We start from the raw sequence: 10038 nt of genomic DNA on the forward strand, positions 1-10038 counted from the left end.
TTGAGTAGTGGCGTCAACTTCTTTCACCTCTCAGCTATTTGCTCTGTACTTTTAAGGGTCTCATTCACTTGTACTTGGTCATTGTAGACAACTGTTCCTTGACGTTAGTCTTCTGTTCCAGCAGGGGGTGCAGAGATTCTGCCAACATTTTAGCCAGCTCAGTGGTTCCTTCTGGTTTTGGACTCTCCCCTTTCGCTTTTAAAAGTTTCTCCTTCTCCATCCTCTTCCCCGCCATCTTTTATCGATTGTTTACTTTCGCCGCAGTTTCTAAAGTCTCTGAATGTTCACTCAAACGCTTATACACGCCTTGGTAAGTTTTTCTTAACAGACGTCAATACTTTCACTTTCGCTCCCCCCCATTTTTTTGCTTAAAAGTTCATGTGCATGGGAGGAGTCCCTACCCCCACTCATTTCACTTCTCGTTCCATGGGGTTGGGAGCTTTCTTTTTAAATTGTCATAAACGCTTTATTCTGACTCACGTTCATATTGGTCTTCCGACCTCATTTAGTCTCTAATCCAACCGCTCGATCCCCAGTTCTTGTCCCGGTCAGTGTCACTAGGTTCCAGACAGACACTCACAGGAGGGACCATCAGGGTATAGAGGTGCCTCAATTCCCCAGCATCGCGCTGGCAAAGAGGTGACCTCTCAAAAGCCCCATTTTTAAGAGCAGTACCTTTCAAAGAAAATATATACAAGATGTATTACAGGTGGCATTGGACGCCGAATAAAATTGCAAAATGTTTCCCTGGCGCCACAAATAGATGTTGGAGATGTAGGAAAAATGTAGGGACATTCATGCATATATGGTGGAAATGTGATAAGGTTCAGAGTTTCTGGAAAAAACTGCAGAAGATATTAACTAAAACGCTAAAAATTAAAATACCACTACAACCAGATATATTTCTTTTGAATATGATCCCAGATACAATAAAAAAACATAAACAGATAATCATATACATACTAACCGCGGCAAGAATCTTGATTGCAAAAAGGTGGAAATCAAAAAAATTTACCCTCAATATAAGAACTGAAATACAAGATTCTGGAAGTAGCGGAAATGGATAGAGTAAATATAGAATTAAAATATAGACCGGAAGAAAAGTACTGGGAAAAATGGGGAGTAATATATAACTGGCTGAAGATAAAGAAGATAGAAACCTAAGGGAGCTAGGCTAGCAATATCAGGGAATAGGTTAAGATAACAACGTAAGAGCATTGTTTACTATAAACTAAATGTTTTGAGAAGTATAACTTGTTTGATATTATTTGTTGGAGGTTGTTAACGAGACGTATGTTTTGTTTATTGTTATTATGTTGTTGGAAATTGTTAAGCGGTGTAAAAGTATTGTACAGGGAAAAAAACCAATAAATATATTTATATATAAAAAAAGCCCCATGGCTAGAAGCCCTTCGCCGGGCCTCTTGGTGGGCAACGAACCTGCGTACCCCCTCCTTTCCACTCGTGCACAGCTTGCATCCCCGGGAGGTCCGGGAGATGCAACTACTCAACGTGCCGCCATCCACCGGAAGTCTGAAAATGTCTTTTGGAGAGAATTCTGCAAGAGCTATATAAAGCAAACTGGGTCTTAAAATCTAGTACCATCTGTTTTTATCCTCAGACCTATTTAGCTTTTGGAGTATTCAGAAACACAGTATATTAGCTACAGTAGATTAGGACCAGGGAGACCTGGGTTCAAATCAAAGCTTGCCAGGAAACTTACTTTGGCCAGTCATTCTCTCTCAGCCAAACCCACCTCAAAGGGTCATTATGAAGAACAAAAGAAGGAAGGCAAGTGGGCAAGTGATGCACTGTATTCTTGGTGCTTGGGGGAGGGGCAACAGTGGGAGGGCTTCTAGTGTCCTGGCCCCACTGCTGGACCTCCTGATGGCAGCTGGTATTTTTGGGCACTGTGTGACAGAGTGTTAGATTGGATGGGCCATTGGCCTGATTCAACATTGGCTTCTCTTATGTTTTTAAATGAAGCACAGAGTGCTTCTAGGAAGCAGCCCTGTTCACTGGAAACCCCAAGTAATATTTAATTCTTGATACTAGAACTACTTGTCAGCTCCAGGTTGCTAAGGAAACAAACACACAAAAGAAAATTTGCTAGAAACCCCCATTAACGTCAGAGAGCAGGATACAAAAGAAAAACCTTTTCTTTTAAAACAAATCAGAAAGAATGATGCAGGAACAGCTAATCATCAAGGCCAGTAAACATTTCCACAGCCAATTAGATTATGTTAGTGCTTTTTTGGGGAAGTGTCCATAAAGTATACTCAAACATCAGGTAATTCAGCTGGGCTATATGGATTTTCTCTCTCTCTTTGGCCTTGGGACAGGAAAAGCACTGCAGGTAGACCTGGGGACAGCAGTCCAAAGTCATTGTCTGAAGTCCATTTTTAAGAAGGCAGCAACGGGATACAGGACTCCTAAAGGAATCAGTCCTGTCTATTGAGAAAGAGTGCAGTGGTTAAGTAAGGAGACAGGTTATCTAGGCAAGAGAAGTTGAATAGCAGGAAAGAGGAGCCAGAGTGGGGCAACCAGGGCCCCTTCACAGCCATTTCGGTTTGGCAAAATGGTGCTGATCTTATGAGTTGAAAATGGAGCCACAGCAGTTGGAAACATAGTTTCTGGGGTTTTTTTAAATAATATTTTTTATTATTTTAAACAAACAGACATACAACAAACATACATGAGAGTAATAATAACAACATCATATCTTTTAAATCACCTCATACATATATCTAAATGCTATTTTTCCCACCATATGATCACCTAATATTTTGCAATATTTTAACTAAATTAGTCTATAAGTCTAACTTTGAATATACCTTAAAGTTACATAATCACCAAAATCTATAATATTTGCATCTCCGTTGATTAACAAGACCTATTTTCTTCTATTTTCTTCCACAACAATATATGAAATGTATTTTATTAACTAATTTTATACCAATTTCCACAATCATATACATTTCTCATTCTACTTCTGCTGATTATTTTGACATCAATGAATTTTTTTTTAAAATTCTAGCTCTTATATCACGCTGTGTTCTATTCCTCCCCAGTTACACAAACTCATGGGATCCTTTAACCCACCTTTAAAAAAATGAAATTAAATCCTTAATATCTTTATAATTTTTCCATCTGTACAATCTTCTATTATACAGGTTATCTAGATTAAAAAATCAAGATTTTCAATATACTTCTCTATTCAATCTTAATCAAATACACATTCATTAATATTCTATAAAATAGTCACTTCCCCCTTTCAATTTCTTCTCTTATACATAATAATATCACCTATCATGAAACTTCCCAAATCATTTTAAATTTATCTTCCCTTGTGCGGTATAGTTTTGTAAATATATAAAAAGAAAGATTCAATTGTAGCCAATATTGATCAGTTTCATATACATACAGATTCCCTAGCCCATCTTAGCCAGTTACACTTAAGCAAAGGTTCCCTGAACCAAACTTATTTATAGAACTTAATCCTTTTCTTCTTTTTGTAATTTCTTGTTTTCAATAATGTCTTAATTCTATTCCTTTTCCCCTTATAAGTAGAGAGGATTTCTTTTAGGACTCATCATCTGTATTCAATTTTTAGGGTAGTTAAGAGTTCCATAAATTCTGATACATTTTCTCTCTGGAATATTTTTCCCTTTATCACTTTGAGGGTGCCAGAATTTGACAAATTTTTAATAAGTCTGTTATTGTTACTGTATGTTGAATCGGCTTGATTGTAGTGTTGTTTTTCATCTTGTCCACTTTGTTGTAGGGGTTCCTTACTGTGAGTTGAATCAAACTGATTGTAGTGCTGTCCTGCATCTTGCCCATTTTGATATTTAAATTCCTTTTCTCTATATGTTATGTCAGCTTGATTATAATGTTGCTGTGCTTCTTGCACTGTTTGATGCTGAAATTTCTTTATGTTGCTTGTAGTTTGATTTGGTGCACTGCCTTTTTTATCCAGTATTAGTTCAACAGCCTTATTGACATCCAAATTGACTGCTTCAACAATTAAAGTCTGGAGCTCCTCCCATGACAGCTGCAACAGGCTGGTTTCTGGTATTTCTTTCTGTAAATCCTGGTCACCCATTTTAATGCACTAGCAGAAGTCGCAGTTTAGCCCAGCAATGCTCAAAATCTCTATGAGTTTTTGTCCACAGAGTCCTCAAGCTGACCGCATTCACCAGATAGTGGCTCTCATAGAGGAATTAACAACCAAGAATCTTTCAACACCATTTACATGCTTTGCACTCTAGTCATAATAAACTCCTCCGTTCTCAGCAATGATGCATGACGTCATAAAAAGTTGCCGCAATAAAAACGATTTCAACTCTAGAAATCTCTCTTTCTTTTTCTTTCTAAGGAAAACTTTATAATCCTTTTGTAGAAGTTAAAACAATAAGCCCTCTTTGCCCCAAATAGTATTCATATCAGCTTTGTTTACATAAATCATCCCAGCTGCTCTGTGAAGAAAGGAGGGCGGGAGTTTCACCCTTCCTTTCTTTGTCCTTTTAAAACTTTAACGGGGCTAAAGTTATCAGTTTCTTTGATGTTGCTTTTACAGGTACTTACGGTGTGTTTCTTCATCGATGTTATGGATGAGGCTCAATATAACTCTCTTGTTTTCAGGGCGTTCACTGCTGGTGCAGTTATGACTGCCATAACTGCTCTGCTTCATTGCTTGCTTCTGGGATGATCCAGGGCATCCACCCGCTTGTTGCCACAAGCGGGGCCCCCGAATCAAGTCCCTTGCACCAGACCTCCCTCCAGGGGGTCCAGTGAAGTTCAGGTTCCCCCCAAAACTCCTCTAAAACAAATGAAGAGCCGGTGGTATTTGAGAGCTATTCCTGGTTCCAACCGTGTTGCTGCGCCACAGCTCCGCCTCCCTGAAAGATAGTTTCTGGATGTTATGTGTACTATGAGGTGGGGTGGGGTGGAGCTAATCTGATCTCATCAGATCTCAGAAGCTAAACAGGGTTGGCTGGCTCTGGTTACTATTTGGATGAAAAGCCACCAAGGAAGCCTAGGGTCGCTACTCAGACATAGGTGATGACAAACCACCTCTGAATGCCTCTTGCCTTGAAAACTCTACAGAGTCACCATAAATCAGCTGTGACTTGATGGTGAAAAATGTACTGCATTAAAAATAAGGTTTTGGAGAATAAGAGTGGAGAAGTGATAAGGAAATGGCCTGGGAGAATGGGAACTGGGGAGGGTCAGGAGCTTCCACTGGTTGTGAGATGAGTGTGAGAGTGGAACATTTGGAATGTGAATGATGTTAACCAAGAGAATGAGGAGGTAGAAATAGAATAAGTTCTTTGGGGGATGGGGGTGTATAAAATTACAGTGGCAAAAAGACTGGATTCTAAAAGGCTTGATTCTAGATTGATCAGTATTTTATTATCTATTGTTCTGTTTGGCTGAAGTTCTTGAAAGTTCTTTTTCATTATCCAAACTTTAGGAAGGGGAGGGGGTCTATAAATTGTAATGCATTATTATGATTATGTCCAACCTTGCTTTGCTTTGCTTCACACAGTTTGCCATAGACGCTGGGGGAGGGGAATTCCTTAGGTGGGGGGAGTGAGTGTGGGGTGTGTGAGTGCTCTATCATAGACAGCATAACTCTTCTGAAGACTAACCTTTCTCTGATTCACAGGGAAACGACCTTGAAGCTTCTAGTGCCAGCTTGTGTAGCAGATAATGGGATCGTATGTTTCCCATAAGAAGGGGGGGGGTAGAGATGCTAGGGCCAGGCTGGGTGATGTGACATATGAGTGGACCATAGGAGTGGTTACATTTGAACTATCTATATCTATGTATGCACCCGCCAAAACCTTTACTGACACAGTACTGTTAAGGCCTGAAACTTGTTTATATCTCAATAAAGCCTTTCACTGCCAAAGACAGTGTGGTTGAGAGTAACTTGCCCAGGAGTCTGACAAATTATTACTTAGAAAAAAAGAATGAAGCCTGTAATTAAGTTGAGTTTCCCAAGCAGATCAAATTAATCCTATGAGAAAGCAAGCCAGGAGAAAATGAAAATATGTCGACATACTGTGAAAGAAATACGTCACTTACTTCTGCCAGTCAACATGTCTGCAGAAGGATTTTGTTCTGCAGATTCCCAGAGGACAGCAATGTTCCCTGTGTTGGATGTATTTTGAGGTTTAATATGACAGGCTTACACTGCTAAGTGACAAACTGGAAATGCGGTGAAAACATAACTATGGTTGCTTACATAGCATTGCCTAAAGGATTTTTGTTGAGGTAATACTAATGATCACTTATCATTTTGCAGATATGAGAGCAATTTCTGTGGAGGCGCAGACAGGCTGACATCTTCTCTGAGTTAATGATTTACCTGCCTGACATCATGAGAATGCATTGCATTCAACAGTCATTTCCTGCTGGTGAAAGGACACTTCTGCTGGTGTAGTAGGGGGATGATATTCGCAGACCCTCACATAATGCCCAGAACTATTTCTAGTGGTCTCCTTGGAGGTGCAGTGGGAGGGGAGAGGAAGTGCTCCATTTGCGGTTGGTTGGATACAACCCAAGTCATATGAAATGCAGAATTCCACACCCATACTCTGTCATGTCTGGAAATAAGATATCATGCAAGGTATGTACAGGAATGACCCTGTACGTATTACACTCTAAAATAAAAAGCATGTCACAGGAAATGGCATTAGAGTGACCCGAAGAAGCTGAAATGTACAATCTGGGGCAAGAGGATTTTCCAACTACTTGAGCAATACCTGGAGTGAAGACACAGGGCACAAATATCTGGGTTAAACTAGGTTTTATTAATGGGTGATTAATATAAATAAAACCTTCCTCTAACTTTTGAGTTTGGATTGTAAGCTAACAAGCCATCCATTACGGCTACCAGTATTTTGGATAAATCATCCTTGCCCCCAAATTAATCTAGCACTCTTGCAGGCTTTGTTTGCTCTAGCTGGCACTTAAAACAACACTCAGAGGTGTTAGGCCTCATCTTTCTCTCCCCAGATTTGTTCCAGACAGGACTAATGCTGCCCAGCATCCTGACTTGATTGTTCCTGCTCAGGCCCATCCACTTAGGTAGGTGGGCAGTATAGTTGTCAGCAACTGAAAGATTTTGAGGGGAAAGTTTTGAGAGGATATGACATCACTTCCAGGTGATGCTCTAGGAATCTCTTAATCTCTACAGTAAAAATCATAGAGCCACAGGGAACTTTCTAGAGCATCACTATGGAGGCCATTTTCTGGCTATTTTCTCTTTATCTCCTCAGTTTCTCAAGGGCAGGAGATTGAGGCTGAGGCTGTGGGCAGTCTAATGGCAAGCCTAGTGGGCAGGCCAACTAGCAGAATGACAGTGAAAGGGTGGACAATGCACTTCAAATAGCTAGTCCAACCCTTTGCTCACTGGCAGGAGGCAGAATAACCACCAGCCTTGTCAATCAACTCTCCAAGCTTTGTTCAAAAGGGGGTATCACAAAATACACCCCAGCCTCATAGAGGTCCAGTTTATTAAAAGGCCCATTTTCTATAATACAAAAAAAACCATAACTACTAATACAGATCCTGAAACAATACTAATACATCTTTTAAAAAAAGATATTTGTTTTATTGTTCATCTCATACAGCAGATGCCGAATCTGGTTTGGAGGTGACACTCCTGGGTGGTTCTTTCGGAATCTACTGAAGAGTTTATTCATCTGCCTGATGTACTGTTCCCTTCTCAGACACTTGGATACCATCAAAGAATTTTCTGATGTCTTTTTTTTTACTGTAGTGGCCTGCTGGATTAGGGCAGCAGAGTTAGATACCAATTCAATGTCATTTCTTTCAAGACTCAGCTCATCCTTCTGTGCTTGAAATACTGCACAATTGACAGAAATACTGCACAATTGATACCTGGTCTCATGTGCACCTGACAGATATACTTCTCCCCAAGAAAGTTACAGATTTTCACGTGAGCCATTCTCCTGGATAACCACATTGATGGGGAAGTGAGCATACACAGACCTCATGACAAAAGCCCAGCATGACATCTTTGATCATGTCTTGCCATGATTGCAAATTGTGTGAACTGTGGCCAATTCCTTCCTGTTACTCCACCATTTGTCAGTGCATAACTTCTTGCATCTCTTTCCCAAGAGAGCAAATGCTACATTGATGTGTTTGAAGTCCCATCACAGGGTTCCTCTGGGGCCCTTCAAAACAGCCGTCTGGCCCTTCAGACAAACGTTGACTGTGTCAGGGATGTCAACAGTCTGATCGCCGAGAATGGTCTTCATTTTAAGTCTAACTAGAAAAACTTCCTGCTAACAGAAAGGAGGGGGCAAAAGCTGCAATACTTAATACATCTTTGCCATAGATGTATGCAGGGTTCTTTTTGTAGCAGGAACTCCTTTGCATATTAGTTGACACACCCCTAATGTAGCCAATCCTCCAGGAGCTTACAGAGCTCTTCTTACAGGGGCTACTGTAAGCTCTTGGAGGATTGGCTACCAATCCTGCAAGAGCTTACAGTAGCCCCTGTAAGAAGAGCTCTGTAAGCTCCTGGAGGATTGGCTACATTAGGGGTGTGTCAACTAATATGCAAAGGAGTTCCTGCTACAGCAATGAGAAATCTCTTAATGCACATTCATCCAGCTTTTCATTGAGTTGAGCTCAAGGCTTTGATTACTCTTGGTGTATATCAAATAGATTTTGGATCATGCTCTGCTCTTGTCTTCGCTTGTTGGAGTTCATCATTATTAAAGGTCTAACTAAACATGCAAGTGTCCTCAGTGCCGGATTTACGCATAAGCTAAATAAGCTACAGCTTAGGGCCTCACAATCTGCTGGGGCCTCGAATAAAAACACAATATAAAAAATGATTTCAAATATTAAAAAGGCGTATATATTTTAAATTTTTCTGAGACCAGCTGATGTAATTTAAAACAGTAGGGGGCCTCTGGGTTTTGTATAGCTTAGGGCCTCAGCAAGTCTAAATCCGGCCCTGCCTCATGGCCACCATGAGGACACTGGCACAATTTTAAAGTAAGCTGTAAGGGCCCAATTCCCACACTGTGGCAGGCTGAGACATTCCTGTTCTCAGCTGTGCTGTATCAATTGCCTCAAGTTTCAGCATTTGAAAAGACATGGAGGGGAATGAGTGCCATGCTGCGGGCCTGATCAGAATGCTATAATGTCTAGTTTAAACCTCTGATAATGCAGTTCCCAACCCATAACAAATTACTCTTGTGGATTTATCCAGACAGTAAATGTTGAGGACTGTGGATTGCAACTGTTCAGTAGTAACTTCATGCCAGGTCTGTGGTGAGATTAAAATGCTCTGTTAAACCTTAAACTCTAAAAAGGGACATAGATCAAGATGGGTAGCTATGTTAGTCTGTCTGTAGCAGTAGAAAAGAACAAGAGTCCAGTAGCACCTTAAAGACTAATAAAATTTGGGGCAGGGTATGAGCTTTCCTGAGTCACTGTTCACTTCTTCAGATAAAGTGAAGTGTTACAGTTAGCTTACTGACACCTGCTTCAGAAGCCATATATATATATATATAGGCGGGGCCTGGAGCTCCCTGCTGGTGCCCGCTGGAGGTTGCCGCCGGCTGTGGGGAGGACACACTTCCGGTGATGTCAGGGGGTGTGGCATATGCTAATGAGTTATGCTAATGAGTCTTCCTCCTAGCTCTTTTTCTACGAAATGACCCCTGTATATATATATGTATGTATGTATGTATGTATATGTATATATATATACATAGCATATGAATGGCTTCAACAGACCCTGCGACAACTGCAGCTAGAAAGGTGTTCCATGTAGCAAAAACAGAGAAGTTCAATACATAAGAATCCCCATGTATTTATGGGGGGAATGTTGGGGGGGGGATGCTGTAGTACTGGGGCAAGCATAGACTGTCCTCTGAAAATCACACGGCGTGTGGAAAGGGAAATGTTTGTTCCTGGATTAGTTGATAATTAATACAAACTATAAATTCTTCATTACTAAACACTAAGGCTGAAAAACAAGGT

At 40.5% G+C, this 10038-nt stretch overlaps 1 pseudogene; it reads right to left on the reverse strand.

The window, feature by feature from the left end:
• Window positions 1-7707: 7707 nt before the first annotated feature.
• Window positions 7708-8297, reverse strand: LOC107120857 (annotated as a pseudogene).
• Window positions 8298-10038: the final 1741 nt, after the last annotated feature.

This window comes from Gekko japonicus, unplaced genomic scaffold (assembly GCF_001447785.1).
Source record: "Gekko japonicus isolate JY-2015 unplaced genomic scaffold, Gekko_japonicus_V1.1 scaffold6090, whole genome shotgun sequence".
In the NCBI taxonomy this organism is placed as follows: domain Eukaryota; kingdom Metazoa; phylum Chordata; class Lepidosauria; order Squamata; family Gekkonidae; genus Gekko; species Gekko japonicus.